The sequence below is a fragment of the Xiphias gladius genome, chromosome 5 (assembly GCF_016859285.1).
Source record: "Xiphias gladius isolate SHS-SW01 ecotype Sanya breed wild chromosome 5, ASM1685928v1, whole genome shotgun sequence".
NCBI classification, from domain to species: domain Eukaryota; kingdom Metazoa; phylum Chordata; class Actinopteri; order Istiophoriformes; family Xiphiidae; genus Xiphias; species Xiphias gladius.
The window spans coordinates 15395300-15402563 of NC_053404.1; positions in this window are offsets into that span (position 1 = coordinate 15395300).

Genomic DNA, 7264 nt, shown 5'->3' on the forward strand with positions numbered 1-7264 from the left:
TGGTCCCCTCGGTGCACGTCCTTGTCGCCTCTGCTGCTGTTAAGCGAAGGAGAAGTCAGGGCCGTTTTCCCACCTCTCGAAAGTTATGATATGGTCCGGAGTGTGAGAGACGAGCTCCGTGTGACACTTAATCCCTGTCAGATGGAGGCGATTGGTGCAGCCGCCTGGCAGGGGGCTGTCCCAAGCTCTGTATCGGACCCAACGACGCCTCTCTGCTCTAATCACTGTAAAGCACGGTGTTGGTTGCGTTATTGCTTTCATAATATATTGCTCTTATAGGAAAATGACGCAAACGTTAGGAAAAACAAAAAAAAAGAACTTCAGAATTTGGATCTGCTATAACTGGATGTCAGTTTTTGCTGTAGGCAGTGATATGCAGTTCATTAACAGGAGGTTTGTCGAGTAAAAGTTTCCAAAGTGACTAATAGGAGTAAGTGTGCTGCACATGTCTGGTGACTGGCTTACTGCATATACATCACCAGTTTGAGCAAGGTCACAGGAGCAGGTGTTGTAACCTAGCATTTCTTATAAACACAAACAGCCCACATCATTAATCATATAAAATGATGTAATATTACATTTAAATTTTTAAAATTATTTTATTTTTCTTGTAATCAAATGAAAATCCAATTATTATTACACAAGATTTTTTTTTTTTTTTTTTAAATTACTTTTTCTTATTGTCAAAGCGGTGATCTGTCCTGTGTCTTTATACCCCATCCGAGGACAGGAGATGGCTTGGGGAAATGTTGCCAGTACTGACAATACTGGACATGGTGGACTAGTATTTGCCTCTAGTAGAAAACTGAACTTTCGGTGCTGGCATGTAGGGTGATGTGTAAGGTTATAAGTACCAGATTCAATTACTGAATTTAGATAGCAAATTATATTTAGATTAATTTAGATAGCAAATTATATATATATATATATATATATATATATATATATATATACACATCGGCAGCTATATATCAGCTGTTGAAAAAAGAAAGAAACCATGTGAAAAAATGAACATCTTGAACCGAGGCATCCTGAGAGGCCAACAGGGAAATTTAAGTGAAAGCTCTCCTTCTGTCGCCCCCCCCCCAAACCTGAAGGTGACAGGCGCACACTGACATATGTTATAATAGAGCTGTATAACCAAATTAATTAGGTTAAACCCTCACTGGTTCCCGCGTGATGTTATCCGTTGTTTTGCTCTGAGACCTTTGCTTGTGGAATTTCCTGCAAAGGCTTGAGTTTTTGCCCCTGTACTAATGAAAAGACTGCGGGAGTTTTTTGTTTTTTGTTTTTTGTTTGTTTTAAATTAAATCATAACGTAGCCATCACCACGAGTAGGCAACTGGATTTTTTTTTTTCTTCCTCCAGAGAGAAAAGCCACGAGCAGCTTTCAAAATAAGTCAAATTTAGGCAAAATCTGTGAGCAACGAGCAGCAAAATAAATAAATAAAAATTGTAATTGAAACCCATCAAGTGTGATGAGGAGAGAGATGTAATAAGTCCCTGGCTCCTGGTGACTTCGGTCTAATAAGCCACTTAAAGTTAATGGAAGAGGGGGGCAAAATGAGAATTATTGACACCCCATTGCCCTTAACCTGTCTACCAATAAAGCTGATTAGTTTTTGTCAATTCATCAGCCCGCCGCGCTCCTGGGACGTTTATTTGCTCGGGGGAAATCAACAAGTCACCGGGTAGTTTCCAAGTAAAGGATCGCCATTTAATTGTGAACCTTGATGATCATGACCAATTACAGAATGATAACGGGGAGATTGATGTGGACGGGATGTGGGCCTGCATGGATGCGTGGATGGGGTAAAAAAAAAAAAAAAAAAAAATAGAAAGAAAGAGGAAGTCAGTTCACTAATGTGCTTCTGCCACCAAACAGCCAAACTTATTTTTTTTGCGGGAAAATGGTACAATGATGCATGATGTGACAGTTATTAGGCTGAGGGGGGCCCTCCAATCTTTGAGCACTGTAAGACTTTCTCTTCCGAGTTCCCGAAACGAGCATTTTTTTCTTTTACACAAATGTATATCTGATTATTTGTTTAACCTTCGCTCTCAACTGTAATGATAAAAACATATGTGTCATTTCCAATTTAGAGTGAATGAGACCACGAGAAAGGCTGAGAGAGCGTGACAGCTATTTTAAAATGATTGTGATATTAAGAAGGGCAAAATAAACATCATCACCTCTGGGCATTAAGCAGAACTGAGTCACCAAAACGGAAGTCTTATTTTGTAGTTTTCTCATCAATTAAACGCATTTTATCAGCCATCGGCATGATTACTAAGATAACAGCCGGACTCGTGATCGCCACACGCCCGAGCTGCGCCTTGTCCCCACCTCGGGTTTAATTTCATTAAGGGGCCCCGCATGAATATTTCTATTAAAGCAGCGGTGAAATATGGAGCCATTTAGTATTGGCCTTCACCGATCCCCCAGATTTATTGCCCCTTTTCATCACATCTAGGGGAGAGAAAATTAATACGGCGCCCAAGATGGAACCGGACCCTAAAACCCTGGTCTTTCCTGAAAGCTGTTAATTTGCTCCGTAATTACTTTCACAATTAACTAAAATACAAATCAAAGTGACAAATGGGGATAGTTTATATATTAATTACGTTCGGTAAATTTGTTCATTATGAAAAGGCAATGTAAAGGGACCTGCGCTGTCTCTCTTAATGCAACAACTGCGTTTGGTTAAATTGGCACAAATGGTCGCTTCCATCAAATGGGTGAAACTGCTTCTAGAAACATTTATGGCTCATTATAATTCTTTCTTATCCGATTTTTTCAGTGCGACATCCCATAGGCTGCCTGATTTCTGTCAACCCCCCCCCCCCAAAAAAAACCCAAAACCAAACAAAACAAAAAAACTTAGTATCAATGTAAACATCGCTATGAGACAGTTGCAACTAGAGGAAAGACTGGAAAGGGCAACGAGATATCAAACTCCTTGTGAAATTCAGTATCGTTGGCTAATTTATCACGTTATCCAAACGCTTTGAACGGAGAGTAAGCCTGCGTCCCCTTCAACGCGGTAGGCCCGCAGTGTTATATATATGGCCGATCAGACCCTATTGATGAAACCATCTGCCTGAGCCTCATGCTCACGCTTTTAAAGCCTTTATTCGTTCAGCCAATAAAAAGCCCGATGAAATAAAACGTCAGTTTTTTTGACAAAATGTGTAAAGGGTGCAATAATAAGGATAATAATAATAATAATTTGAAGAAAAAGAATATGCACCCTATAAACACTTATATATGCTACAAAATCTTCATCTGCTATGGGGAAAATTTCACTTACTATAATATTAGAAAATGTTACAAAAAAATGCAAAGACAGGGAAATCATAAAAACGGCGCTGATAAAAGAGGTTCCAGGTTAAAATATTCTTTCTTTAACATGTATATGTAAACACAAATGTAATTTCCAAAAGGCACAAATCTATTAGGTGTGGAAGCCCCATGGGTGACTTCCATTATATTCACATTTTATTGGCTCTGGACTCTACTGCAGCTTATATAATTTTAACGAAAATCTCACTTTTTAAGTCACTATAAATGTTAACTAACAGGCAGAACTAATGGGGCTTTTTTGTGAGTCTGCAAAAGCTGGGCCGAAAGTGGAAAAAGTCAGTAACACTGATATTTATAGACTGACTCATACACCCAGAGCATTTAAATTTTAAATATGACCACAAAGCTACTCCGTGCTGTCTTGATAAGTGATCACACAAGGGAGGTTTTTGCTCTTTGCTCATTACAACAAGCATAATTTCACTTATGATGCTGTATTAGATGGAAGGCTAGGAAAGATGGAGTGTACTGAAGTGAAGCTTATAATTTTCAATTCTTGCTGACTCTGTCAGAGAAGCTTTGTTTCATAGTAGAGGTTTTGTATTGGGCATGTAAAGGATTACTGTGTATCAGAAATATTAGGCTTTCTTGTGGGGCAATCATATCGGATTTGATTTTATTATACATGTGAACTTAATAGCTTGTATATGTATAAAAATTAATGGAAAAGATTCAGCATACTCTTCTGTAGCCAGTTGCAATTAGATCTTTGAAGATCTGATTTTTGCATGAGGTCAGGCAGGTTCAAAAAGCAATACCAACAGAAACAGAGCTACTTCTTCTACTACTGTTGATAATAATCATCATACTTATCATACTTATTTTCATTTTTATGTGTAAAATGTGTATGTAATACCTTTAAGAACAAATGTACATGCTTCAAAATCATGATAGATAAAATAAAAAGGACAGATCAGTAGAATACAAAAGTCTGTAAAAAAAAAACAGGCAGAATAGTAATAAATTACCCTCACACAAGTGATCTCATCATATAATAACATAATAATGTTAATTTCCATATGTACAAATAATAGCAACAAATGAAAAGAAATAGATAAATCTGAGGAGTCAATAAGGATAAAATATAAAGGAAACTTAAAGAATTAAAAAGGCCTTGTACTATATTATTGACTTAGCCATTCCAAGTTGCTCAGGCATCTCTCTTCACTTCCACTATTGCCTTTTGAAACAAACCCCATAATATACTACATGAAGCTGTTCAAAATCTTAAAGAGGGCATTGTAAACAACTGTTGATAAAACAGTCACCATCTGTTAATTCTTATACTATTATCGTTAACTCTCCTGGACCGAAGGGCAAATCTGTGTGTGATCAGCGTAACACTGGCAGGAGATGCCATTCTCTTCAGTTGTGTATGTTGTAGAATATCATTTGTCCAAAGAATGAGCCACAAGGTACACCGCAGGTAATTTAGGACTGTGAGGAGATGTACACATCCACCCACAATTTTCAATTAGTCAAATAAAATGATCATTCCAGCGCAACTCAGTTCATCAAACAAAAGATGGTGTACAGTACCTAGTGCAGCTCTAAAGTTATGCAGTATGAAAACTCGCCCACAGTGGCGTTCAGTAACATATCAACACAAGAGCAGCTGCAGTACTGTGCTTGTGTTTCTAATATGTTAGAGCACTAATTGCAGCTACTAATACTTAGGGGATTTGAATGCCAAAAATATGCATTTATAGTCTATACGTAATCCTATTCTACTCCAGACATTTTTGTGGCTCTCCCTCTGCTCGTGGCACAGTATGTTACCAAAGTTAACACTAGTACCAATAAAAAGAGGCACACTAATATCATTACTATTATGAATACCAACACCAATATTATACCAGTACAAACACCAACAGTAACATCAATATCAGCAGCAAAAGAGTTGGGGTCAAAATCTATAAAAACAGCATTGCAATTTACTGTACATGGGAATTTTAGGAGAGAATTTAGTTTCTCCCTTGGGCCAGCAGGGAATGGCTATTTTGGCTGTATTTGACTGGCCCCTTATCACATCATGGGGATGAATACCAGTATGATTTCCCATATGACACAGTTTTAACTGCAGATGTTTTTGAAATAAAAGTCTTCATTTAAAACTCTAATCCAGAATCAACTTTCTCCAGACATAAAGGGAACGTAAATATGTTGAGATTTTTCTGTTCACTTAAGTTTATTTAGTAATATAAAAACTCATTTAAGTATTTAAATGTGGCTGTTTACAAGGACAATGATGAACTCTCAATCTCAGCTTTTAAGCCAACATGGACAAGAAGCCTCTGAAGTGCTCAATAAGATGTAAATTTGAATATCTACAGTTCCATGACAACTGGGTAACTCCATATACTGTTTGATACTGTACATTTGAAAACTTCATAACAGCTACTAAATTGACCTTGTGGTTAGATTATTTTGTTGAATTTAATTATGATTTAATTAACTTTTATTTATGTATTTATTTACAGTTTTTTATGATGCAGCTGTGTAAAGAAGGTTCTATGAAACACTTTCTTGTGTCAGTAAAAAGAGACGTGGGTACCTCTGGTGATAATGCAATACACCAGAAAATAAACTCTTCCAAAAGGCTCACTAATACACATTCATTTTCGGGGCCATTGCCTATGACCTTACAACTTCAAAGAGATGCGTGAGAAGCAAAAATGTTTTTGTACATATGCCAATTGCCGGAAAAATCTCCTGTATTTACATGATACACCAACATACCGCCACTTCAGATGTTAGCAATTAAACAATTAAACTGGCCCATGATTAAGCAATCAATCATGGGCCAGTTTTTTCAGCATTGATCACTGTGGGGCCATCATGTAACAGGTGCAATGGAAACACAAGCCTGTATGTTTGTAATGTTTTCATTTCTTTTCTAAAACTGTTTTTTAGGATTCTAGCTTAGTAGTTACAGTGCCGTGCAAAGGTTTTTGGCACTTTCATTGTTTAGATTTATATCCATCTCACAATACCATCAGGGAGGCATCTGATTGGTCTTAAATTCATTCTGCAGCATGACAATGACCCCAAAAACACAGCCAGAGTCATAAAGAGTTATCTTCAGCAACAAGAGGAATAAGGAGTCCCGTAGCAGATGGTCTGGCCCACACAGAGCCCTGATCGCAACATCATGGAGTCAGTCCAGGATTACATGAAGAGACAGAAGACACTGAGACAGCCCAAATCCACAGAAGAACTGTGGCAAATTCTCCAAGATGCTTGGAACAACCTACCTGTAGAGTAACTAGAAAAACTGTGTGCAGTTGTACCAAGGAGAACTGGTGTTGTTTCAAAGGCAAAACGTGGTCGAGCCAAATATTTGTTTGATTCACTTCTTTTCTGTCTACTGAACTTTGCATGAAGTTAATTGACGATTAAAAACTATTCATGGCTTTATTTTTGAAGGCATGCTTGTGTTACTTTTAGTGCCTAAAACTTTTGCACAGTACTGTATTTATGTTTTCCTATTGGTGAGCAGCTTATGTTAATATTCATCTGTCAAAAAGAAACCCATATATGTGAATATATTTGCTTTGTACCACAAAATGAGACTACATATATAATTGATAGTTTATCTGCAAAAAATATGTGAAATGGTCATATTTATTGAAATTTACACAAGCTGTGTATTTAAATTCATATGTACATATTCATATCATATCTATCTTTTATCAAGGGACCAAATATTTTTGTTGGATAGCCAGATTTGGCCCAAAGAACGCTATTTGCCTACGACTGCTCTTGTGTAAATGATCTTGTTTGGAGTGCAAATAAATAAATAAGCACACAAACAACAAACCATGTGGAGTTTCTCTTCAATCTATAATAAGTACAATTACAAAGACATTTTACACAACCAAATGCAGTATGGCGTTTTCT